We start from the raw sequence: 27,490 nt of genomic DNA on the forward strand, positions 1-27,490 counted from the left end.
TTTGAGTATAGCACAGTTCCGTAGGACCAAATTGAAAGGCAGATAAAAAAGGGTCGGAATGATGGGGCCCCAGGACCAGGTGGTATTCCTCCAGCTGTGTCCAAGGAGGATCCGGCCTTCTGGGATTCTAAACTAGCTCCACTTTTCGCTTAAATTTTAGCAAAAAACAACATTCCACCCTCTTGGCGAGGTTCGATTCTTGTTCCAATTTTTAAAGAAGGGGACAAAAAATCCCCAGGCAATTATCGGTTAGTCGCTCTCATTGATAACGAAGCAAAGTACTTTGTAGGGATTTTGCTGAATTCACTGCGGGACTGGGCCAGGGAACACTCAATAATTCCCCCAAACCAAACTGGCTTCACAAGTGGATCTGGCACTGGGGTTAACCTTATGACTCTATTGTGTCTGATAGATCAGGCGGAGCTCAGCACCAGACCGGTTTATAAGGGGTTTATAGACTATAGTTCAGCGATTGATAAAGTCAATAGGGCCAAGCTATGGCAGAAGCTTCTCGCACTGAACATCCCATATGGTTTATTGAGAGCCCTACAGCTACTGCACCAGGATACATGGGTCAGGATTAAGATTGGTGACGGTTCCAGACTGTCACGACCAATTTTTACAACAAAAGGACTCAAACAAGGATGTGTCTTGGCCCCTACACTTTTTAATCTATTTTTATCAGATCTCCCGGAAACCATAAACACAGTCAATTCTCATGCTCCCAAACTAGGCAGATTACAGCTGTCTAATTTATTGTATGCTGATGACGTGGTCCTCCTAAGTAATACAAATATTGGCTTACAAAGACTCATGGATGCAACTGCCACATACTCAAACAAGAACGAGCTTCAGATAAACACCAAGAAAACAAAAATCTTGGCGGTTCACCCAGGAAGGCCTAAAAAGCTGGCATGGGTCCTACATTCGGAAAGCATCAAAGAATCTAAATGCCAAAAGTATTTAGGAGTCCTATTTAACAATGGAAGATATAAAAGCCACCTGGGAGAGCAAAAAAAGAAAGGAACAACGTTAGCATTTGCTCGAAGCTCCATTCATGTGTGGATAAGTGTGGCTCAATGGTTAGAGAAGCAGACCCTGATGCAGAAGTCTGGCCCGGGACCAGGGTTTAATTCCCGCCTCGGCGGGTCTTGGGCTCAACTTCCTTGGACCTGATAATTCTCGCCTCGGTGCCTATTCTAATCATGGGTCCCACTCTGCAACTCGGGGCAATAGCTTGCTTAATCTCCACAATGGCCCCAACAGCGCTGGGATGCCTGGCTTTACTTTGGGGGTGCCCAGGAGTGGACATTTCACAGGGAAAAGCCAGGAAGGGTTCCACAGCGGTATGAGTACAGCGCCAGGACGCCCCTTTGCTGGGGAAGCAGTGCGCTTTACAAGTACAAATTCATTTCATTTCATTTCATTCATAAGAAACTACTTTGCCCAACATTCGCTCCTACACTCCAGGTGGCAAACACAAAATTAATCCCAACCTTAACATATGGAAGTGAGGTGCTAAAAGGTCTGGATAGCGCCCAACTAGACACAATTGTAGCAAAAATCTTTAGAACAGTCTTCCAGCTACCACCTTTTACGTCACCGGCACAAATTAGGCTGGAACTGGGCATTTGTAAGCAAACATTAGACAGAATGATGAATTTCCTAATGTGCTGCCACAAGCTGAGGTCATCAAAAGAGAGCAGCTTAGCAGAACACCTATGGTCCAATCTGAATACAAATCAATGGCAATCGGGGCATCGCTATTTGTTAAGTGGGCTAAACACCCTAGGTCTGAGCGATGTATGGGACCTACACGTTAGCCAAAACAAGTTTAAAAGGATAGCAAAAATAACTGCAAAAAAACTCTCCTCAATGGAAGACAAGGCTAGTGTTGCAAATAGAAGCCATGGCTGGATGACCCTCACTTCATACAATCAGCTGACACCTCAGAGCTACCTAACTTGTACTTTTAACACACGCACCAAACTCTGTTTTTTAAGTCTAAGATTGGGGGTGATCAACTTGCCCTGCCATCTTCCCAAATGGAAAAGGGAACAAGTTTCGGAGCTATGTCGACTCTGTGGCAACCATAGGGAAGATATAATTCATGTACTGTGCCTGTGTCCAAGCCTTCTGAAAGAAAGAAGGTCGCTCCTACGGAGGGCCTGGAACAACAAGGAAGTTAGATCATGTAGAACTGCTGTATTGGCGTGTTTCAACCCACGGAATGCACACTTCTGAGCACTGGTGAGGTTTATGGACAGCGCAGTAATAAAACTAGAGGGGGGAGGGGTTGTTCACCGCCAGAGGCGCAGATCCAAGGTCCTCCACAATAAGGGGCAATTCTGCCTTGCGGGCACCCTGACATATGAACACCTTTAATATTGTCAAAGTATATTGATATAAATAAAGGGATGTGCACATAGGCTGGTCACCTTGGGCCTCAAAATATAACTTTGGTCATAACTGCCCTAAAGGTATCGTTTCCAGCGCACCAACAAGAGCACACGCATATGGGGGAGCGAGTGCTTCTTAATACTGGATCCAGGGTTCTATTTTAATCAAGCCTAATAAGTGTCATATTTTTATCAATTTTATTAAGTGTCATAATTTTATCTTTTGTACCTTGCAAAGGTTTCTTGTTAAAACATGCAATTAAGATTACATATACGATTTCTGCAGATTAATGTTTTCAGCTAAACACATATGAATTCAACGTTAATCTTTTCACGTTTACATGAAAATATCCCTCACAGAGCACAATTCACATTATTACAGTTCAAGTTCTGCTGTCCCAGGTTAATACAACAATGGATTACATGAGGGTGGGGACTACTTCGTGATTATAATGCACCTCTACAAATGAAGTTAATTTTGCGCTACATCAGTAACTTCTTGTCATATATGAAATCACATTCTACCTATCTGGGGATGTTTTTATCCAGTTATCTAAATAGTAAGTGTTGTTTCATGTATTAAGGCACACATTATGAAAAGCGAATCTCATCTCTAAAGTAAGTGCATTATCTACTTCAAAAGGATGGATTTGATTCATTTAGATTTCCCTTAAGACCTTAATCAGTTATGGTAAAACACATAATATGAGTACATTCACTAATCCTACAGTGAACCCACTCTTTAAAAATGATGTCAAGTGCAACACCTACATTAAATCGTTTAACCACACAAGAAGCATATGCTAAGTGCACGTTCATGTCATGTATCTGTAAAGCATTTGTGACATATTTGTGATGTGTAAATGGTCCTGCACCACTGCACTCTATAGCCTGACAAGGCACCTGTAGGCATTAGCAGGAGGGTTGAACTTTACACCATGGGCGACTGCTTGATTTGTACAGTGTTGCTTTGCAACAAGGGCTTTATGAGTATTTTTCACACTGCATCACAATCTCCTAATAATCCGATGCCTGGCTTAAAATAAGGCCTCTGCATGGATAAACTCTCACATTGATATAAATTGTGGAAATCCTTTTTTTTGTGACAATTTATGTTGCCTATGCATTCTCTTCACAAACCTTCAGTAGTGTAGTCAGCATTCCCATAGGTGTGAGGTCAAGACCCCCTCTATTTTATGTGAGACGGGCATGGGATATGAGAAATCTCATTAGAGATGGCCTAAAATCAAACCAAGCTAAATGAAGCACTTTTTCATTCCTGCGCTTATAAGGAGTGACTGAGGCTGACTGTTTGTAACAAAAAGTTTAGCTTGACCAAAAGGCCAATACTAAATCACTGACATAGAGGGTCTTCCACTTAAATCCCATATGAAAGAGAATATGCAATACATTATTCATGGCATACCAGCCATGATTTCAACAATAATTAATCCCTTAACATAGCAGGCAGGTGCTTTGCAAACAAAACTTTGAAGGACAACATGAAAGTAATGTAAACATCTTCTAAGTGCATATCCCATTGTAAGAGACAAGTCCGTTTCCACATTAGGGAGAACCTGGAATTTACTCTGAATCTTTCCAGAATTTATGGCTTCACAGACGTGTAGTTCAGAGATTAAATGTACTTTTTGAGTCACTATTTTCCAGCTTTCAACAGGCAGCGAGAAGACAACTGTTTTATACTTTGACATTGATATCAATGTGTGGTCTTGATGTAGTCTCCGCAAAGACTAGGCTAAAGCTCCTTCCAAATTCAGCTGCGTGAGACATCAATAAGAAAGAAAAAATGGCCACATATGTTACTTTGACTGATGTTGGCAGCAAATTAACCGAACCAGTATTTCCTTATGCGAACGTGGAGGCAAGTTTAAAAAGTCATACTGTCAAAGTCAAATATAGGCACTATAACCAATGTGATATATCCTGGCATTTTCCTATAACTTTCAGTAACTTTGTAATGCATGTTCTGGGTTGTCTCAGCACCACCTGTGCCATTGTCTATATGCAAGGTAAACACTTCAGCTTTGCTGCAGTTAACAGGATAAGGGCCCCCATCCCTCATTTCACTGAGGATGAGTTGACTGAGTTCTTCATAATGAAGTAACAAGCTCCTTTTACCTAAGTAACATAATATCAGGGAATAACATCCCGCGTTGTATGTAGATACAAAGATCTAGGAAACATCATGTACTTGGTTCACTGACACAATATTGTGGTACAAATATCGTTGACAAAAATATTGTGCTAAAAATATTGTTTACCTCAACTACTTGCTCTGATACTTATAATGGTAAATATAAAAATATTAGAAAATATATGTAGTTCACACTAGTCATCCAAAAATAGACAACAATATCAATTTGTAACGTAACTAGAGTTTAAAGTTGTCAATGTTAAATATTTTAATATATAAATTTAATATAAAATAAATCATATATACTCCAGTAATATGTAATACTATATATAAATGTATAATTCCATAAACTCACACACACACCGACGCGTTTCACCTTTACGGCTTGTTCACGGTACCGTGAACAAGCCGTAAAGGTGACTCACATCAGTAGAAGACCATCTGTTATGAAGTAAACAGATACAGCATCCTTGGGTGTCCGTGGCTTCTTTTTCTAAAATAAGAGAAGTATTTGGCGACATTGTGGTTAAGTCCCACACTAACAGAAGTTCGTGCACAAAAAAATAAATAAATAAATAAATATATATATATATACTAGCAGCCCGCCCCAGCGTTGCCTGGGGCAGAAGGGGGCTGCGGGCTGCATTATCCCAGGGCAGAACTCCCTCCCGCCCCCCGACTCCCGCCCTGGACTTCAGCAACACGGCGGTGCACCCGCGACTCCCTCCCGCCCCCCGCCTCCCGCCTCCCGCCCGGACTTCAGCAACACGGCGGTGCAGCAGCCGACTCCCTCCCCCCGCAACGTACCTCTCACTGCTCCTCTGCTTCCCGCCGGCTCCTCCCCGTGCTGCCACTGCTCCTCCGGTTCTCTCATACCGGAGCTGTTGTCCTCCGGCTCTTCCTGGTTCTGCTTCTCGCCGCTCCTCCTCTCACTCTGACATCGCGCTGCTCTTCCTGGTTCCGGTGAACGCCGGCCGCTCCTCCCCTCACGCAGACGTCGCGGCCGGCGCTAGTTGCAAGGGACTACTTTGTTTTTAAATTTTAATTTTTTAATTAACGTTTTAATTTTATTTTATGGAGCCTATGTCCATCTACACACCCTGAGGATTACAACAATGTATTGGGTGTGTGGATTGGCGCTGTGGTTTCCGAGTTTACCTTGCCAAAAGGTGCAAGTTCTCTCTTTATAATAGTAGTATAGATATATCCTTGCATGTGAACAAGGGCTGCAAAGCCCGAAACGCGTCATGGTTGGTTGGTTAAGGGAAAAACTGGAAAAATAAAAATACCTACCTTGAATAGCTGTGGTCTGTCTCCTGCTTCGCCGGTCCTGAGGGATTGGAGGTGGTTTTGCGGAGTTCCTGTCGATATATATATATATATATATATATATATATATATTACCTACTGGCGGTCGCCAGTTGTTAGGATTATTTTCAATGCAAAATCTCAACATTCTATTGTGAATAACTTTGGCGCCGGTTGAGAAATCTGCCCGAACATTTTCTCAAATTTGCCTCGCAGCGCTCTGGTCCTTCCCTGAAAGTTTGGGGGGGATTCATGAAGCGGGGGCCGAGAAAAAAGGGGGGTCCCAAATTGTGTTTTCCCCATGTTAATTTCCATAGGGCGGTCGACCTCACTTTTAGCCCGAACGGCTGAATGGATTTCCACCAAACTTGGCAAAATTGTAGGGAATGGTAGCCCGATGTGCCTTTGCTATGTCTCGAGATATGTGCTCCAGTGGATTTTGAGTAATTTAGGTTAAAAAAAATATATATATCTATGGCTGCGCCCCGGTATGCGCACCGGGGAGCGCACCGGGCGCGCCACGTGAGGTGCGCACGGAAAGCTGATTGGCTCTCGGGTGTCTGTAAACATTCGAAACCGTCCGGAGCGGCCGCCATCTTGTGTCTCGGTAGGATTGAGACACAAGAGGTGGCAAAAACAAAGGGGGAAATGACCAAAAGGGGGCAGGGTAGACCCCCCTGACCCCCTAGGTTTGATGTTAGGGCCATAAAAGGGCCCGCTGGGCAAAATAATTTTTTTTTTATTTGCGCGGGGGAAGCGCCCGGTACGCGCACCGGGGAGCGGACCGGGGAGCGTACCATGGGGAAAAACAAATGATAGAGTTTTCAAAAAATGTAGCCTTTTTTTATAAATTGGAGGTAGTTCTAAAAAGAACTGTTTTTTTCTTCTTTTTGTTGTTTTATATTTTTTTATTGTTTTTTTGAACATTTTGTACTTTTTTTTGCTTTTATGAACTATTTTATATTTTTTTGTTGTTTTTATGGGGAGAAACAAAAAACAGGGAATTGAAAATGGCTCAACTGGAGAAAAAAAAAAACAGGAAAAAATTAGGGTTTTTTGGGGCAATTGTGGTTGTCACCAGCAAGGAGGATGAGCTTTATGCTCTGCTTACCATAGGAGATGGTCTTACCACAAAAAATACATGTGATCCTGAATTCACCAAACCGTGGTTGTATGCAAGGTATCGTCTCCCTTGTCTCTGGTCCCGATGGAGTGGGTTGTTTTCGTTTGGAGGTGCTGGGTGTAGATTGGGGAGGGTTGCTGACCAGTTCTCTCACCTCTGCGGCAGCATAGTTGTTCGGATGCTTGCGCTGCATGTGCCTAATCATGGTATTATTACCAAAAGAATATTTTTTGTTAGGGTTCCCCCTTGACAGTTCAATGTCACAGATTTTGCAAGTCACCTTAGGCGCATTGACTTTCTTCTTGCCCTCTGGGATAGTAAAAAACCCCCATACAATGTGCTGCCTTGGCTTATATGGGGTATTGTCTTCTTCCAGCCACCTCCTCCCCTCCTCCTCCTCCTCCTCCTCCTCCTGTTCTTCTGACCACCAATGTGATGTTGTGGTGGTCCTCTTGGTGGTGGTGTTGGTGGTGGTGGTGCAGATGCTCTAGCTGCTACTGCTACTGTAGCCATTTTAAAGTACAACATTTTTTAACAAAGATCTCCAAACAGGTCTTCCTCAGTCAAAGGACAAAGTCAGAATAAGGAAAAAAGGTGGGGTCTTTCATCATTTGGAAAAAAAAACTGTCCTGAACCAATGAAAAGTGTTATTTTCAGGTCACATGACCCGGGCTTTCATCATTTTGAAACCAAAACTGTTATGAACCAATGAAAAGTGGTATTTTCAGGTCACATGACCCGACGCGCTTATGCTACGCGCCCCCGGGGCGCGTCACGTAAGCGCGTCGGATGCTTATGTTGCGCGATCGTATTCACTCGAGTACATCCAGGTGCGCTTACGCCGTGCATATCACGCGGACGCGACTACGCGATACGTCACGATGTTTTTGTTCGCGGCAATAGCGCTAACGGGACGCACACCGGTGCGCGCCCCGGGCGCGACAAAAAAATGCGCTTACCGGTGCACTCACCGGGACGCGCAGCGGGAGTGCTCCAGGGCAAAAAAAAAAATATTATATAAATATACAATATAGGATTCATTATAAAAATATTACATTTCATAGGTTTGAGGCCTTATATATAGTAATGAATTAGCATTTAAAAAACCTATGAAATTCACTGAAAAAACCATAGGTTTCACACCAGTTATAGTTAGGAATTAGCATTTAAAAAAAACCCATTAAATTCACAGAAAAAAACATAGGTTTCACACCAGTTATAGTTAGCTGGAAATTTTACTGACATAAAACCATTGAAATTCCAACGTTATAGTTAGTTGGAGTCACTATAACAAGCGCGCCTGCAATGCACTGCTGATGACGTCACATATTACATCACTCATGACATCGTCAGTGACATCACTCATAACATCACTTATGACACCATCCTTGTGACAGAGTGACAGACCTCCTTTTAGTGTAATGTAACCTTTGAAATAGATATTCAAAAATAGAAACTAACATTTTCAAAAAAATTGAGATACCCATACCAGTTACAACAACCAATTCAGTAATTCCACCATCTATATACACATCCACCCATTTACCAACAATTCTATATAGTCACTCATACATATACTCACTCATCATATGTAGTGATACATCTATACATCCTGTTATACACCGACAGTCATCCAAAAGTTAATCACACACATACTCACACATGCAAATAAATGATTGAACATCCATTTATTTGCATATAAAACTATACACACACTACCTCTTTACTTCTAAGGAAACTTACACATACTTACTCTCTTAAACAATTATTTATATAAAGATATACTTATTTAAACAGGAACTCTTACAATCTCTTACTCTCACATATACTCACTTATATACATCAAAACTCACATACACTAGAATAAAATATATGTCGTTACTAAAAAACACTAAAAAACACAATAGTGAGACACTCATTAACACACACATATACACACTCATCCACCCATAAAGTCCTGCACATATGCTGTCTTCAAAACACATACAGTGAGTCAGTCACCAACTCATGCAGCTACTTATTCACAAAGTGAAACACTGATACATATATTTCAATATTTAAATGTTACTCGCTAATATATGTATTCAATAAAATACACTTAATAAAGCAGTTAACCAATCATTTTTTTTTTAAAACATCCATTTACACACTTATTTAACCATTTATTCTTCCATCAATCTTTACAAATACAAATATTAAACATATTAATTTTAAAGAAAGACACACATTCACTGGCTGGTGTCATCAGTGATGTCATGAGTGATGTCACTGACGATGTCATGAGTGATGTAATATGTGACGTCATCAGCAGTGCATTGCAGGCACGCTTGTTATAGTGAGTCCAACTAACTATAACGTTGGAATTTCAATGGTTTTATGTCAGTAAAATTTCCAGCTAACTATAACTGGTGTGAAACCTATGTTTTTTTCAGTAAATATATATATATATACATATATATATATATATTCACTTAAAAAACCATAGGTTTCAGGCACGTTATAGTTAGGAATTAGCATTTTAATAAAATTAGAAATTCACTGAAAAAACCATAGGTTTCGGGGGCGTTATAGTTAGCTGGACATTTCTTTTATACAAAACCATTGAAATTCCCCCGTTATAGTAAATTCAACTAACTATAACTTGCGTGCCCGCAATGAATTTCTAAGGTTTTTTAAATGTTAATTTTAATCTATAACGTGCCTGAAACCTATGGTTTTATATGTGAATTTTAAAGGTTTTTTAAATGCTAGTTTCTAACTATGCCTACAGAGGTAGGACATGTGAACAAAGAAGAAAAATCGCACAAAAAGATTTAAAGAAGCAACAGAAGTCCTCAAAGACGAAGAAAAGTGCAGGAAGAAGCAAGACATGTGCAGAAAGAACCAACAGAGGAACAGAAAGAGGCCTTGTTGCAAAATCATAATGTGCCCACAACTTTTTCAGATGGGTACTGGTGGTAAGTAACTCTGACTAACCAGACCTAGAGCCAGTGGTATGCTAAAAGACACTTAGAATACAGTGAAAACACCTTCATGCACTAGGGAACACTATGCGTAACCTGTGATTAGCATGACCTCCTCTGTAAGCCCTAGTACATAATATAGCAGGGGGACTAAAACTACCTCCTAAAACGTGAAGAAGTGTGGCTCACTGGTTAAAGGCGGCAGACCCGTAAGCAGAGGACGGCCCGGGACCAGGGTTCGATTCCCGACGCGGCAGGGTCGTGGACCAGGGTCAGCGGACTCGATAATTCTCGCTTTGGGGCCTACTCTAGTCAGGGACCACACTCGGCAACTCTGGTCATTAGCTTGCCTCATCTTCACAACGGCCCCCCCAGACCGCCGGGGATGCTTGGTCGCACCTTAGAGATACCCATTAGGGACCATCTCTCAGGGTGAGCCAGGACGGGTTCCCCAGCGGTCGAAGCGCGGAGATACTCCTCCGGGAGTCGATTCTAGCGCTATATAAACCCGCAATTAAATTAAATTAAACGTGCCACGGGGTGAAGGGAGGGGGGATCCTGCGGTGACATGTGTGCAAATATGCCCTGTGGGAGTTTTAAGTTGGGGGATGAAGTCCCCTTGGATCCTGAGGGTCCCTGGGGTCCAACTAGCCCACTAGGTACCTCCAGTAAGCGCCACAGAGCTACGTTGCAGAGAGGTGTAAAAAGGGGCATGGCTTAGACCACCTCTCTGCAATGCAGCGCAGTGGCGCTTACTGGAAGAACCTGGTGGGCTAGTTGGCCCCCAGGGTCCCTCAGGATTGAAGGGTAATTATTTCCCCAAATTAAAACAAGCCACAGGCCGTGTTTGCACACGTCACCTCAGGCCCCATCCCCTCCCTTCACCACTGTGTAAATGAGCCCTGTGGCCGTTTTAAGTTGGGAGATTAAGTCCCTGTTGGGCTTGGCCTTTTTTGCAGGGTCATCCCTGAACTTTTTGCCTTAACTCCTCTATTTTTTCTGACCTGTTGTTGGCTATTTTATGACTCTGGGCACTTTACCACTGCTGATCAGTGCTAAAGTGCATATGCTCTCCCTGTTGTAAATTGATATATTGATTAGTGATTCCAGAATTGGATGTTTGGTTTACTTGTCAGACCCTAGTACAGTGCACTGAGTGTGCCCTGGGCGTGTAATCCAAATGCTGCTGGTTGGCTTGCAGCACTGGTTGTGCCACCCACAGAAGCAGCCTTGTAAAGTGTGTCTAAGGTCTGCCATTGCAGAGCCTGCGTGCAGCCTGGTACTGTCATGCTGACTGGGCAAGTGCACCCACTTGCCAGTACCTAAACATTCCCTTTTCATCATATCAGTCACCCCTATGGTAGGTCCAAGGGCAGGGTGCATTTTAAGTATAAGGTAGGACAAGCCCTGATATGTGTGGCATGTCCTACTAGTGAATTACAGCCATTTTCGGATTTCACTATTGCAAGGATACCTGTTCTCCATAGGCCAGAATTGGCTGATAGATTATTTAATTCCTATAATCCTAACAAGACTCAGAGAACATGGTAGAAATTTGAGTTTAGTATTCCTGAACTCAGAATAATAAAATACATATTTTAGTGAAGTTGAGTTTGATATTCTGTGTTTGCAAATACCACTTTTAGAAAGTAGGTATTTGCTTGTCTTGTTCTTTGTCTCGTTTTGTGAGTGACAGGGCTGGGGGATTCCAAGAGACAGGATGTGTCAGCCCAGTGGTGAATAGAGAGATCTGCATCTAGATGGGAGGGAAGAGTTGCACCTGAACCTTGAATAGGGCTGTGCCTGCCTTCCACAATGCTGGCTCCACCTCCTAGGGTGCGGTTGATGTCTCTAACCTGCACACTGAAAGAAGAGAAGGAGCCCTGTCAATAAGTGCTCCAGGACTGTACTTGCCTTCCACAATGCTGGCTCCACCTACTGTGGTGCGTTTGCCCTGCATTGTGAAAGGAAAGGAGAAGTCTGGTAAACAGAGTGCTCAGGAACTGGTTTGGACTGGGCAAAAGCCCCTCTCCCCTCAGAGAACAAAGGATTTTGGGGTAAAAATATTGGGACCCCGATCGCATGAAATTAGATCACTTTTGGACTACAAGAAGAAACTTTAACTGATGAGAGGAACCTGAAGAAACTGAGGAGAAACTATTCCCAAGCTGAAGTGCTGCTTGGGGGATTGGCCTGCAGTGGTTGCCTTACTGCCAAAGGAAGGAGAAAAGAACTTTGTGTACTTTGCTTTTAACTTGTGAAGGATCTCCAAGGGCTTGGAAAAGAGGTTGCCTCCTGCTGAAGTCTCAGGGACAACAGACTTCAACCCCCATCTCCCCAGAGTTCTTTGGAAGTGCCTGCTGCTGTATTGGGCCTTCTGAGGGACTGCGTGTCGCAAGGAGCTGGAAGCGCGACTCAACGAGAAGAAGCGTGTTGCCATAGCTGGGCCTGCCGTCGCTACTCCGAAGGAGGGTGTCACCGCTGGAACTGTCGCACTGCACCGCATCGGAGAGAAGCATGCCGCAACAAAGAGGGAGCGTGTCGCTGTCGCTGCTGCTGTCGCATCTCCGGAGGAGGGTGTCGCCGCTGTACCTGTCGCACTGCACCGCATCAAGAGAAGAGTCTCGCAACGAGGTCGGAGCATGTCGCCGTCACTGTGCCTTCAGTTGCAACTCCGAAGGAGGGTTTCGCCGCTGGAGCTGTCGCACTGCACCGCATCGAAGAAGAGCACCTCGCATCCCTGAGAAGTGCGCCGCCGTCAGAGCTGCTGCCGTAGCATTGTGGATGTCGCCGCTGTAGTTGTCCTATCATGCGGAAGCTTCACGCATCGTGGGAGAAGAGTGTCTCCGCTGGAGCTGCTGCTGTCGCATCGCAGAACAAGGGTGTCGCCGCTGCAGTCCAAACATCGAACTGAGAATTTCTTGCAACCTGGCAGAAGTGTGCCGCATCTGGAAGATCTTCACGTCTTTATTTCTTTGCACCTGAACTTTGTCGCATTTCCATCGCTGAGACTTTGCTTGTCGTGGAAGCGCAACACAACCTAAGGTACATTGACGCAAAGTGTTGCATCTAAGAACTGAACTGAACTAAGCTTAAATCTACCATCTTAAAGTAACAGTATTGTGTATTTTTGTCGTTTATGGTCTTGTGGTAAATCTATATAAAGTATACTTATTTTTTATATAAAACCTTGTGTGGTGTCCATCTGTAGTGTTGTCACTGAGTTACTGTATGTGGTCACAAATGCTTAACACACTGCCTCTGAGATAAGCCTGTCTGCTCGTGCCAAGCTACCAAGGGGGTGAGCAGGGGTTATTTTAGGAGTGTAATCCCCTTATCCTGACTAGAGGCAAGGGTCCCTATTTGTCACAAGTACCTACCTGTGCCAACTAGAGACCCCCAAATCTAACAGTCCCCTTAAATCCTGAGGGTCCCTAGGGTCTAACTATCCCACTAGGTACCTCCAGTAAGCGCCACAGAGCTGCGTTGCAGAGAGGTGTAAAAAGGGGCATGGCCTAGACCACCTCTCTGCAACGCAGCGCAGTGGTGCTTACTGGAAGCAACTGTTGGGCTAGTTGGCCACCAGGAGCCCTCAGGATTGAAGTGGAAATATTTCCCCAACTTAAAATGCGCCACAGGGCGTGTTTGCACACGTCACCTCAGGCCCGTCCTCTCCCTTCACCACTGTGTAAACAAGCCTGTCGCCATATTAAGTTGGGAGATTAAGTCCATTTGAATCCTGAGGGTCCCTAGGGTCCAAGTAGCCCATTAGTTACCTTCAGTAAGTGCCACAGAGCTGTGTTGCAGAGAGGTGTAAAAAGTGGCATGGCCTGGACCACCTCTCTGCAACGCAGCGTAGTCGCCCTTACTGGAAGCACCTGGTGGGTTAGTTAACCCCCAGGGGCCCTCAGGATTGATGGGGAATTATTTCTCCAACTTAAAACGCACCATAGGGCGTGTTTGCACACGTCGCCTCAGGCCCCGTCCCCTCCCTTCCCCACTGTGTAAACACGCCCTATGACCGTTTTAAGTTAGGAGATTAAGTCCCCTTGAATCCTGAGGGTCATTAGGGTCCAAGTAGCCCACTAGTTACCTCCAGTAAGTGCCACAGAGCTCCGTTGCAGAGAGGTGTAAAAAAATGGCATGGCCTGGATCACCTCTCTGCAACGCAGTGTAGTGGCGCTTACTGGAAGCACCTGGTGGGCTAGTAACCTTCAGGGGCCCTCAAGATTGATGGGGAAATATTTCCCTAACTTAAAATGCACCATAGGGCATGTTTGCACACATCACCTCAGGCCCCGTCCCCTCCCTTCCCGACTGTGTAAACATGCCCTGTGGCCGTTTTAAGTTGGGAGATTAAGTCCCCTTGAATCCTGAGGGTCCCTAGGGTCAAATTAGCCCACTAGGTACCTCAAGTAAGCGCCATTGCAGAGAGGTGTAATAAGGGGCATGGCCTGCACCACCTCTCTGCAACGCAGCGCAGTGGCGCTTACTGGAAGCACCTGGTGGGCTAGTTGGCCCCCAGGGTCCCTCAGGATTGAAGGTGAATTATTTTCTCAACTTAAAATGCGCCACAGGGCGTGTTTGCACACGTCACCTCAGGCCTTGTCCCCTCCCTTCACCACTGTGTAAACGCACCCTGTGGCTGTTTTAAGGTGGGAGATTAAGTCCCCTTGAATCCTGGGGGTCCCTAGGGTCAAACTAACCCACTAGGTACCTCCAGTAAGTGCCATAAAGCTGCGCTGCAGAGAGGTGTAAAAAGGGGCGTTGCCTCTGAACACCTTTCTGCAACATAGCTCCCTGGCGCAAACTGGAGGTACCTGGTGGGCTACTTGGCCCTCAGGAACCCTCAGTATTGAAGGGGAATTAATTCCTCAACTTACAACTTGCCAGGTGTTTGTACAATGGTGAAAGAAGGGGTCGGGCCTGAGGATACATGTGTTGAAACACGCCCTGTGGTGCATTTTAACTTGGGGAATTAATTCCTCTTCAATCCTGAGGGTCTCTGGGGGCCAAGTAGCCCACCAGGTACCTCCAGTATGCGCCAGAGAGCTGAGTTGCAGAGAGGTGTTCAGAGGCCATGCCCCTCTTTACAACACTCTGCAGTGCAGCTCTGTGGCGCTTACTGGAGGTACCTGGTGGGCTAGTTGGCCCCCAGGGACCCCCAGGATTGAAGATGAATTTATTCACCAACTTAGAACGCGCCACACATATCAAATCAGGCCCCACCCCCTCCCTTCACCACTGTGCAAACGCACCCCATGGCATGTTTTAAGTTGGGGGATTAACTGCCCTTGAATCCTGAGGGTGCCTGGGGTGCAACTAGCCCACTAGGTACCTCCAGTAAGCACTAGAGAGCTGCGTTGCAGAGAGGTGTAAAAAGGGGTGTGGCCTCAGAATACCTCTCTGCAGCGCAGCTCCCTGGCGCATACTGGAGGTTCCTGGTGAGCTAGTTGGCCCCCAGGGACCCCCAGTATTAAAGGAGAATTAGGTCCCCAACTGGAAACGCCCCAGGGGGTGAATTTGCAGAGTGCCACACGGCCCCTTCCAAAATAATTTAGAAGGGGTCCGCATGACCCCCTCCCGAGGCCATAATTGACCCCGGTGACCCCATCCCCCGGGGCATGGCCAATTTCTTTTTTTTTCATGTATTTGGAGGGGGCTGCCTTCCCCCCTCCCCAGGCCGCTAATAGCCCCGGGGACCCCATCCCCCGGGGCTGGCCCTCTCTGTTGGGGACCATGGGGGTTCCCCAATCCCCCATGGTCCCGCTGGCTCTCTGGGTCCTGCGGAAGCCGGCATTGCTTTTCCACACGGGGAGCTGCTAAGAGGCAGCTCCCCATGTGGAAAAGCAATCGTCTTTGGTTTTTGGAAGAGAGAGCAGGTTTCCTCATTATACCTCTCTGCAACGCAGCCCCCTTGCGCATACTGGAGGTTCCTGGTGGGCTAGTTGGCCCCCAGGGACCTCCAGTATGCAAGGGGAATTAGTTCCCCTTCTGCAAACGTGCCAGGGGGCTGCTTTGCAGAGAGGTGTAATGAGGCCACGCCCATTTTTACAACTCTCTGCAACGCAGCCCCCTGGCGCATACTGGAGGTTCCTGGTGGGCTAATTGGCCCCCAGGGACCCCCAGTATGCAAGGGGAATTAGTTCCCCCTCTGCAAACGCGCCAGGGGGCTGCATTGCAGAGAGGTGTAAAAAGGGGTGTGGCCTCATTACACCTCTCTGCAACGCAGCCCCCTGGCGCATACTGGAGGTTCCTGGTGGGCTAGTTGGCCCCCAGGGACCCCCAGTATGCAAGGGGAATTAGTTCCCCCTCTGCAAACGCGCTAGGGGGCTGCATTGCAAAGAGGTGTAATGAGGCCACGCCCCTTTTTACACCTCTATGCAACGCAGCCCCCTGGCGCATACTGAAGGTTCCTGGTGGGCTAGTTGGCTCCCAGGAACCCCCACTATGCAAGGGGGCTTAATCCCCCAACTTAAAACATGCTACGGGGCACGTTTGCACAGTGGTGAAGATAGGGGAAGGGGGTTGAGGTGATGTGAGTGCAAACATGCCCTGTGGCGCGTTTTAGGTTGGGGAATTAATTCCTCTTCAATCCAGAGGTCCCCTAGGGGGCAACTAGTAGAGCTGTGTTGCAGAGTGTTGTAAAAAGGGAGCATGCCCTCTGAACACCTCTCTGCAACACAGCTCCGAGGCACATACTGGAGGTACCTGGTGGGCTAGTTGGCTCACATGTTACCTCAGGCCCCTTCCCCTTCCTTCACTATTGAGCAAAATATTCCTCTAAAATGAGCCGAACTATGAATTCCGATTTACTCACCTCAGTGCTGCATCTTTCAGCCCACTACTGATCCTAAAAAGTAATTCTAACCATACTTACAGTAACTTGAATTTCCTTCCTTAGGCTAACATTGACTGGTTTCTCTTGGAAATTTTTCTAGGTGAGGAGTTTTGGAACTTAGAAAAATTCCTCAAAAATCTGCCGAACTACGAATTCCAATTTACTGACCTGTTATCAGGAGAGACCTCAGTGTTGCATCTTTCAGCCCACTACTGATCCTGAAAAGTAATTCTAACCATACTTACAGTAACTTGAATTTCCTTCCGTAGGCTAACATTGACTGGTTTCACTTGGAAATTTTTCTGGGTGAGGAGTTTTGGAATTTAGAAAAATTTTCGTTAAAATCAGCCGAACTATGAATTCCAATTTACTCACCTGTTATCAGGACAGACCTCAGTTCTGCATCTTTCAGCCCACTACTGATCCTGAAAAGTAATTCTAACCATATGGAAATGTAAATTGATACTTGTATAGCGCACTACTCACCCACAAGGGTCTCAAGGTGCTTGTACGAATACCGCTGTGGAACCCATCCTGGCTTTCCCTGTGAGGCGTCCACTCCTGGGCACCCCCAAGGTGGAGGCCAGGCATCCTTAGCGTTGTGGGGGCCATTGTGGAGAATTAGCAAGCTATTGCCCAGAGTTGCAGAGTGGGACTCCATGATTGGAATAGGCACCGAGGTGAGAATTATCAGGCCCGTGGAATTTTGAGCCCAAGACCCGCCGAGGCGGGGATTGAACCCTGGTCCCGGGCTAGACCTCTGCATCAGGGTCTGCCACTCTAATCATTGAGCCACACTTCTCCACTAACCATACTTACAGTAACTTGAATTTCCTTCCGTAGTCTAACATTGACTGGTTTCACTTGGAAATTTTTCAAAGTGTGGAGTTTTGGAACTTTAATAAATTCCTTTAAGATCAGCCGAACTATGAATTCCGATTTACTCACCTGTTATCAGGAGAGACCTCAGTGCTGCATCTTTCAGCCCACTACTGATCCTGAAAAGTAATTCTAACCATACTTACAGTAACTTGAATTTCCTTCCTAGGCTAACATTGACTGGTTTCACCTGGAAATTTGTCAAAGTGTGGAGTTTTAGAACTTTTAAAAATTCCTCTTAAATCAGCCGAACTACAAATTCCGATTTACTCACCTGTTATCAGGAGAGACCTCAGTGCTGCATCTTTCAGCCCACTACTGATCCCGAAAAGTAATTCTAACCATACTTACAGTAACTTGAATTTCCTTCCAAAGGCTAACATTGACTGGTTTCACTTGGAAATTTTTCAAAGTGTGGAGTTTTGGAACTTCAAAAAATTCCTTTAAGATCAGCCGAACTATGAATTCCAATTTACTCACCTGTTATCAGGAGAGACCTCAGTGCTGCATCTTTCAGCCCACTGCTGATCCTGAAAAGTAATTCTTACCATACAGTTACAGTAACTTGAATTTCCTTCCAAAGGCTAACATTGACTGGTTTCACTTGGAAATTTTTCTAAGTGTGGCGTTTTGGAACTTTAAAAAATTCCTTTAAAATCAGGTGAACTATGAATTCCGATTTACTCACCTGTTATCAGGAAAGACCTCAGTGCTGCATCTTTCAGCGCACTACTGATCCTGAAAAGTAAATATAACCATACTTACAGTAACTTGAATTTCCTTCCATAGTCTAACATTGACTGGTTTCACTTGGAAATTTTTCAAAGTGTGGAGTTTTGGAACTTTAAAAAATTCCTTTAAGATCAGCCGAACTATGAATTCCGATGTAATCACCTGTTATCAGGAGAGACCTCAGTGCTGCATCTTTCAGCCCACTACTGATCCTGATAAAGTAATTCTAACCATACTTACAGTAACTTGAATTTCCTTCCATGGGCTAACATTGACTGATTTCACTTGGAAATTTTTCAAAGTGTGGAGTTTTAGAACTTTAAAAAATTCCTTTAAAATCAGCCGAACTATGAATACCGATTTACTCACCTGTGATCAGGAGAGACCTCAGTGCTGCGTCTTTCCGCCAACTACTGATCCTGAAAAGTAATTCTAATCGTAGTTACAGTAACTTGAATTTCCTTCCAAAGGCTAACATTGACTGTTTTCACTTGGAAATTCTTCTAAGTGTGTAGTTTTGGAACTTAAAGAAATTCCTCAAAAATCAGCCAAACTACGAATTCCGATTTACTCACCTTTTTTTCCTGGAGAGACCTTAGTGCTGCATCTTTCAGCTCACTACTATTCCTGAAAAGTAAATTTAACTGTACTTACCAGTAACTTGAATTTCCTTCCATAGGATATCATTGCCTGCGATATAAAATATATATAAATAAAAAAAATATAAAATAAAAAAAAATATATTACAATTTCAATATTTGTAAAAACATTTTTTTTCAATTTATATTAAATATATGTAATGTAATTTAAAAAAAATATCTAAAAATAAATACTTGAAAACAATGTTATAAATTAGTATAAAAAAAATATAACAATTAATACATTTAAAAATTTGCATTTAAAAAACCTTAGAAATTCACTGAAAAAAACATAGATTCACATATGTTATAGTTAGCTGGACATTTCACTCAAACAAAACCATTGAAATTCCCCCGTTATAGTTAGTTCAGCTAACTATAACTTACGCGCCCGCAATGCACTGCTGATGACGTCACATATTACATCACTCATGACATAGTCAGTTGACAAATCAGTAATGGAATGAAGATGAAATTCCTGAACTTTTTGTGCATGCACGAATAGTGGTCAAAGGATGAAATGATACCAAAAGAGGTTAAGCCCACTGGGGCATAATGGTATGAAGTTGAAATTCCTGAACTCTTTGTGGAAGCACGGATAGTGTCCCAATGAAGAAATGACACTAAAAAGAGGTTAAGCCCACTGAGGCGCAATGACAATTGGATGGACCAGGATGGTCTTAACAAATCGAACTGGCGAGTTTGGTTCTGTAATATGTGTTATCCATAAAGCTGTCACCAAATGAATTCTGTTAATCATTCAAAAAGTGATGATTATTTAAGGATTGAGAATTGATATCCTAACTATTGACGTAACCGGACATGGTATTATGGGACTTGTAGTTCCGCACTAAAATTACCGTTAAAAATCGGTTTATGAATATATGAATATGCCTGTATCTGTGGGGAAGGTATATGCTTACATCAATGAATTAATAATACGATACAGAGAAATTAAGGTATCGGCAATAATAAAATGTGAGAGAGTATGTTTTCACTGTTTACTTTGTCACATGATGAATGTGTTTCTTTTTGTATATAACTTTATTGTTTGTAACAATTTAATTCACTCGTGATCAAGCGGCTGCGGCTGCGAAACGCGTTGGGTGTGAGCGCAAATGAAACTTCACCATAAATGCATATGGGCCTCAACTGGTTGTCTTTTGAAGGATAATACGACAACTTCATCGTTGGATTAATAGGGGTAAGGTGAAACCCCGTTGAGGCTCGCCAGTTGAAAGTGGCGCAGGCTGATTTCGCCATTGCTGTGGTATGTATATTACCTACTGGCGGTCGCCAGTAGGTATATATAGTTAGGATTTTTTTGAATAGGGATTTCTGAAAATTCTATGTTGAATAACTTTGGCGTTGATGGACGGAATTGGCTGAAATTTTCAGGAAAATAGCACATTTTGTTTCTGAGCGTCCCCTGAAAGATTGGGGGGGTTTCGTGAAGTGGGGGCCGAGAAAAAAGGGGGGTCCCAAAACGTGTTTTTAACATTGAGTTTTCCATAGGGCGGTTGGACTCACTTTTAGCTGGAACGGCTGAATGGATTTCTATGAAACTTGACAACATTGTAGGGACTGGTAGCCCGATGTGCCTTTGCTAGGTCTCAAGATATGTGCTCCAGTGGATTTTGAGAAAATAACGTTCAAAAAAATATATATATCTGTGACAGCGTCCCGGTTAGCGCCCCGGTTCGCGTACCTGATGCGTAACGGAACTTCGCGAGGAAAGGCGGATTGGCTCCCCGGTGACTGTGAACATTCTAAACAGTCCGGAGCGGCCGCCATCTTGTGTCTCGGTAGGATCGAGACACAAGAGGTGGTAAAAACAAAGGGGGAAATGAGCATAAGGGGGAAGAGTACATCCTCCCTGACCCCCTAGGTTTGATGAGGGGGCTTTAAAAGGGACCCGCAGGGCACCGGGAAGCGGTCCGGGAAGCGTAATATAGGGAAAAAAGAATGAAAGAATTTTCAAATATTGTATGTTTATTGATTGTTCTTTTTGTTGTATTTTTTTTTTTTTTTTTTATTTAAGTACCAACATGTAGGTACCAATGCAGAGTCTAAAAATAAATAAACACCATCTCCTTTGTAGATATCTTGCATGTTGTTTCAGAAGTTATTGTGGTATATGGAATTCATAGCATAGTCTGTCAGGAAAGCAGAAAGAACATGGAGGCAGGAGATGATAAAGAGATGTTAAATACACATTGGAGATAATATAGTGGGAGAAAGGAAGTAACTATGAGCAAACTTACTATGTAACACAAAAAAGTTGCACAGTATATTTTAAGTCTCACTTTATATTTTATCTTTTTGGGTACTATTTCATAATTTTCGTATTAAAAAGAATAATGTCTCAAACAATTTTAACTTTTAAAATTTAAATTTATTGTTCTGATTTTTCATACTCTAAGAGAATTTGTAACATTAAATCATCAGGTATGTCCTCCTTTTCATTCCAAGAATCACATTCTTCAGCACATTTTAATAATTCTTGGTCTAGTGTTTCATCCTTAAAGTTTACTTCTTCTTTTTCTTCGTTAGGATTGTTTTGAATCTTAATTTGAAATGAAATTGTATTTTCTTTTTGCTGTGCTTCCATTTTCTTGCTGTAAATTGCATAAAAAATAAATATATCAGTGGAGATAGGGCACTGTTGGGTTTAAGTTCAGACAGGTACTTGTGAGTTTTTAACAGTGAAGTTATCTTTAGGCAGTGCATGGTTTCAGGCAGGAAGTAGAACTATTAAAAAGTGCCTGTGATGAAGCCTAAGTAAATTCATAATTATACCACAGAAGCCTAACTCAATCAATAATTTAAATAATTAAGTCTTTCTCAATGACTAACTCTTATAGAGGGACAGTATGTAACTATCTGAAAACGTTTTCCTAAATTAATTTAAAGTGCATAACATAGTTTTCCTTTCAATTTTTTTAAATTATATCTTAACTTTGAAAAAGAAGTTAAAGTTGTCAGTGAAAATGCTCTTGAAATGTACTTCAGGAAGTAGTAGTCAAAATGGCTGTGTTTCTCTCTCTTTATTTATATATATTCAGGTACATAACCAATCAAATGTCTTGAAATAATAGTAGAAAATGAAAGTAACATTTTATTTGGTTGTCAATTCTAACACTTCATATGTGTTTTTGTCATGTAATTTACCTCAGGATATTTAGTCAGGCCTACAGCATGATTTTCTCAATGGAATTCCATCAAATTTGGGTAAATGGTAGGGACTGCTATGTAGTAGGGCCTATTCTATATTTGATGAAAGTGTCTCCAGTGGTTTTCCTGTAAATTACTTTCCCACCTTTTTTTAGCGAGCGCTAACCGGGACGCGCACCGGCAGCGTTACGGGAGTCCTCCATTTTGTGTTTCGGTAGAATTGAGACACAAGGTGGAGGGCAAACAATGTTCGGAATGGGTAGGAGGGGGCAATGAAGACACTTGCTGACCCTCTAGGTTTTCTGAGGGGGGCTTAGGACGCTCATATAGGCAAAAAAAAAATGAAAAAAAAAATTTCGCATGGGGAGCGCCCGGTACGCGCACCGGTAAGCGAACCGGGGAGCGTACTTTGGTGAAAAATAGTGAAAAAAGTTAGAAAAAGAAAAACATTTTGAATGATCAGAGGTAGGGTAGCTCTGAAAAGAGCTATTGGGTTCTGTGGCTAATTTAGGTACCTACAAGTAGGTTCAAATGCACAGTTTTAAATTCAGGAGGAATATTCTATTCTCCTCATCGGAGAAGTGCTCACCATCTCCTCTGTAGATGTCTTGCATGTTGTAACGCAAGTTATTGTTGTATATTAAACCCATTCTAAAGTCTCTCATGTAAGCAGAAACAGATTTATTCACATGTTTCCGTGCTTTCTCTAATTGTGGACAAAATTGGTTGGACCAGTTCCATTTCTGTCTTTGGCATATATTGGAATATACCAAGGCAGTTTTGGGAAAAAGTGTCATCAATTAATGAAAGGTGTCCTTTAAAAGCATTTCCAGACCAACCCCAGTCAAAGTGCCCAAATCATTTCCACCACAGTGCACTATTAAGAGGTCAGGGTTTGGCAGATGCATAAAAAAAATATATTAAAAACATATAAAATATATTTTTACTTTAAAAGAAGAATACATTTTACAGCTTTTGATATTTGCTATTAAAAAACCATTGAAATTCACTGAAAAAACCATAGGTTATAGACCATATATAGTTAGGAATTAGCATTTAAAAAACCTTGAAAATTCACTGAAAAAAACATAGGTTATAGACCATATATAGTTAGGGATTAGCATTTACAAAACCTTATTTTACTCGCACAAAACCATTGAAATTCGCATATATAGTTAGTTGCACTAACTATATATCGCGCACCCGCAATCCACTGCTGATGATGTCACATATTACATCATTCATGACATGGTCAGTGACATCACTGATGACATCACTGATGACATCATCCAGTGACTGTAAGTTTCTGTAAAGTTAAAATATGTCTTAAATATTGAACAATGAGTGGATGTATAAGTGTGTGGATGAAGGATTTAGTAGGTGCATGACTGACTGTATGAGAGAGTGATTAAATGTGTCTCACTAAGTGCATGGGTTAGTGACTAAACTGTTTTAATTTGTGCATCATTATATCTGTTGTTCTGTAAACTGCTGCATGTGTTGATCAATAGATATATGAGTAACTATATGGGTTATTGATTGGTTGCCCAATTATTTGTATGGGAGAGTGAGTGTATGTGTGTGGGTGGCTGGGAGGTGTGTGACTCTTTGCATAGATGTGTGAACAGTTAATTCACTAGATGTATTTGTTCAAAACTGCATGTGGAAACAGCTGTATGGGTGGTTGACTGTGTGCATGAGTGTATTGGTGAGTGAATGGATATCTCAGTGCTACATGTCAAAGTAAGTATATTTGAAAAACACAGTACATGTGAGAGTTGACATATATAAATTACTGTGTATAAGAGCCAGTGAATGTGTGAGTGGCTGCATGGATCATTGAAAACTTGTATCAGTGATTGTATAAGAGAGTAAATATATGTTAGAATATGTTTGAATTAGTAAGGTGTGTATAACTGTATAGTTGAGGAAATGGAGGTGTGATTGATTCTTTGCATGTCTGACTAGGTGTATGAGTAACTCCATGGATGAGTGACAATCTGTGAGTGTTTGTTTACACTGATTGTGTCTAAGGTTATATTTGAGTCTGAAGAGGTTAATCGTATTATCACATGAATGATGTCATCAGTGATGTTGTCAGTGATGTCATTTGAGTTGTGAACAGTGATGTCATCAGTGATGTCACTGACCATGTCATGAATGATGTAATATGTGACATCATCAGCAGTGGATTGCGGGTGCGCGATATATAGTTAGTGAAACTAACTATATATGCGAATTTCAATGGTTTTGTGTGAGTAAAATAAGGTTTTGTAAATGCTAATCCCTAACTATATATGGTCTATAACCTATGTTTTTTTCAGTGAATATATATATATATATTCACTGAAAAATACGTATGTTATATTTAGGAATTAGCATTTAAAAAACCTTTGAAATTCACTAAAAAACTAAGGTTTCAAGGACGTTATAGTTAGTTATAAAACCACAGAAATTCGCCTGTTATAGTTAGTTGAGCTAACTATAGCTCGTGCACCCGCAATGCACTGGTGATGACGTCACATATTACATCACTCCTGACATGGTCAGTGACATCACTGATGCCATCTCAAATGACATCACTGATGACATCACTCATGGCATCATCCAGTGAATGTGTGTTTCTGTAAATGTTAAATATGTTTTATATATGTATATATGCCAAGGTGTATTAAAGAATGAATGCATTTACAAGTGCCTACAGGAATTATTTCGAATGTGTGTGACTGACTGTATAAGTGAGTGATTGAACATGTCTTACTGAATGCATGGGTTAGTCACTAAACTGTGTGAAAATCTGTATTAGTCTCGCCGTTAGTGTGTAAGCAACTGCATGGGTTGCTGAATAGCTACATGAGTGTCTATATAGGTTATTAATTTGTTGCAAGAGTATCTGTATGACACCTTGAGTTTCTGTGTGGGTGGGTGCGTGGTAGTGTGCATGAGGCTGTGCATAGATGTCTGAGTGGATGATTCAGTGCTTGCATGGATTAAAAAGTACATCTGGGAAGAACTGTTTGAGTGTGTTGGTGAGTTAATGAATGTCTCAGTGCTCCCTATTATTAGATCCTATGGAATCGACCTGGTCAACTATGCAGATGACACTCAATGGGTGTTCTCCTTGGAAGGAAAACAAGCGGTATCTATGGATACTTTCCAGGAGTGCATGTGTCAGACTTCTGGCTGGCTCAGGAAAAACACCTTACAGTTTAATGGGGGGAAAACAGAGGTGTTGTTCTGTCCTGCTACCAGAGTGTCTCGACCTCTACCGACAGAGTTCAGGCTCACCCCTGAGGATGAACCTTTGACCCGTGCCAAAATGGTGCATAACCTTGGGGTCCTGGTGGATGGCAATCTCCAAATGGAGTCACAGGCCAATAAAACCATCAGTGTTTGCCTCTCCCTATTACGTATGCTACGGAAGATCCTTCCGCTACTACCAAATAACTCTCTTTCTTTGGTAGTGAGGAGCAAAATCTTAAGCTGATTGGACTATTGCAACACCCTATACTTAGGAGCACAGCAATATATTCTGCAGGGGTTGCAGAGAGTCCAGTCCATGGCCGCAAAGCTGGTACTTAAGAGACAGCGTCGGTCCTCCACAGCTTTGGCTTTCAGTGACCGTCATTGGCTGCCTATCAAGGAGAGAATCTGCTTTAACTCTCTCTGCATTGTCTACAAAGCGGTCCATGATCTGGGACCTGTTTCTTTGCAGGAGAGATTTACCTGGTATAATCCCAGGAGGCAGCTTCTCTCCTCCAGTGCTAACTTGATAACAGCCACCAGATTCAAGAGATCAAGGTTGGCGGGCAGAGCCTTTGGTGTGGCGGCTGCGTGCCTATGGAACAACTGCCCCAGAACCTCAGACAGATTAGCTCGCTGACATGCTTCAGGAAGAACCGGAAAACCAGGCTTTTCCCTAGGAGCAAACATAAGACCTTGTCATGGATAGCTGACTCCGCTGCTATAATGGCTTTCTTCAATCTAAACACCAGGATACCTATAGTGTGACAGTTTTGCGCTATATACGTTTCTAATCATTTCATTTAATTTCAGTGGTATATCTGTGACTAACTACATATGTTTTAAGGCACTATATATGAGTTTTGGAGTATATAAATGAGTACACGTGAGATTAAGTTATTTGAAGAGTGCATGTATAAATAAGTGTCTGCTTCTATCAGTGATTGTATAAGACAGTAAATATGTTTTAGTTTCTGTTAAAAATAACAAAGTTGGTGTGTATGACTGTATACATGAGTAAATGGGTATGTGATTGATTCTTTGCTTTACTGACTAGGTGTGTGAGTAACTCAATGGATGAGTGACAGAGTGTGACTGCATGTATAGATGTATGAGTGCATATAATAGTCCTGTATTGATGAGTAACTACACGTATAAGTGACTCGATGTGTGTGTAGACCTAGGAAATAGTGAGTGGTATGTAGTATATGGCACTGTTGTTTGTACGGTTTCAAAAATAGTTGTCTGCATTTTAGAATGGGTGTATCAAACTTTATATTAGAGCATCAGTATGTGCATCAGACTATCACATGGATGATTTCGTGAGTGATGTCATCAGTTATGCAATTTGAGATGTCATCAGAGATGTCATCATTGATGTCATTGACCATGTCATGAGTGATGTAATATGTGACGTCATCACCAGTGCATTGCGGGCGCGCGAGATATAGTTAGCTCAACTAATTATAACAGACGAATTTCTCTGGATTTATATGACTCAAATATCCAACTAACTATAACGTCCCTGAAACCTGTCTTTTTTTTAGTGAATTTCAAAGGTTTTATAAATGCTAATTCCTAATTATAACGTCTGTAAAACCTATGGCTTTTCAGTGAATTTCAAAGGTTTTTTAAATGCTAATTTCTAAATATTATGTGCATTAAGCATATCTTTTTTTTCTGTCTTTTTTAATTATCATCCCATTCTCAACCTGGTAAAAACTGCAAATATCACTACTCTTCCATCAATACCTTCCGCCAACAAAATCGCCACAAACCCGAGCCACAACTAACGCTAATGATATACAAACTAGGCGTTCCCATGCAAAAAAAACATGAAAACACCACTTCCCCATATTTTTAACAACCGGTCAAATCTGCAATGCTACCTAAAAACAGGTGATAGCCCCACTTACCAGTAACAAATTAACATCAACCTTTAACTGGTGTAAGAAGGTCGACTAGCTACTGCGTGAATTAGACCCAACTCACACCCACATCTAAAGACCAACACGTGATAGAGGTACTAATCATG

At 42.6% G+C, this 27,490-nt stretch overlaps 1 protein-coding gene across 1 annotated transcript in view; it reads left to right on the forward strand.

Moving 5' to 3' along the window:
- LOC147692378 (cytochrome P450 2G1-like) overlaps window positions 1–27,490 on the forward strand; it is an 847,409-nt gene that overhangs the window by 93,860 nt on the left and 726,059 nt on the right. The gene's annotated exons all lie outside the window — the stretch shown is intronic.

Source organism: Lissotriton vulgaris, chromosome 9 (genome assembly GCF_964263255.1).
Source record: "Lissotriton vulgaris chromosome 9, aLisVul1.2, whole genome shotgun sequence".
Taxonomy (NCBI): domain Eukaryota; kingdom Metazoa; phylum Chordata; class Amphibia; order Caudata; family Salamandridae; genus Lissotriton; species Lissotriton vulgaris.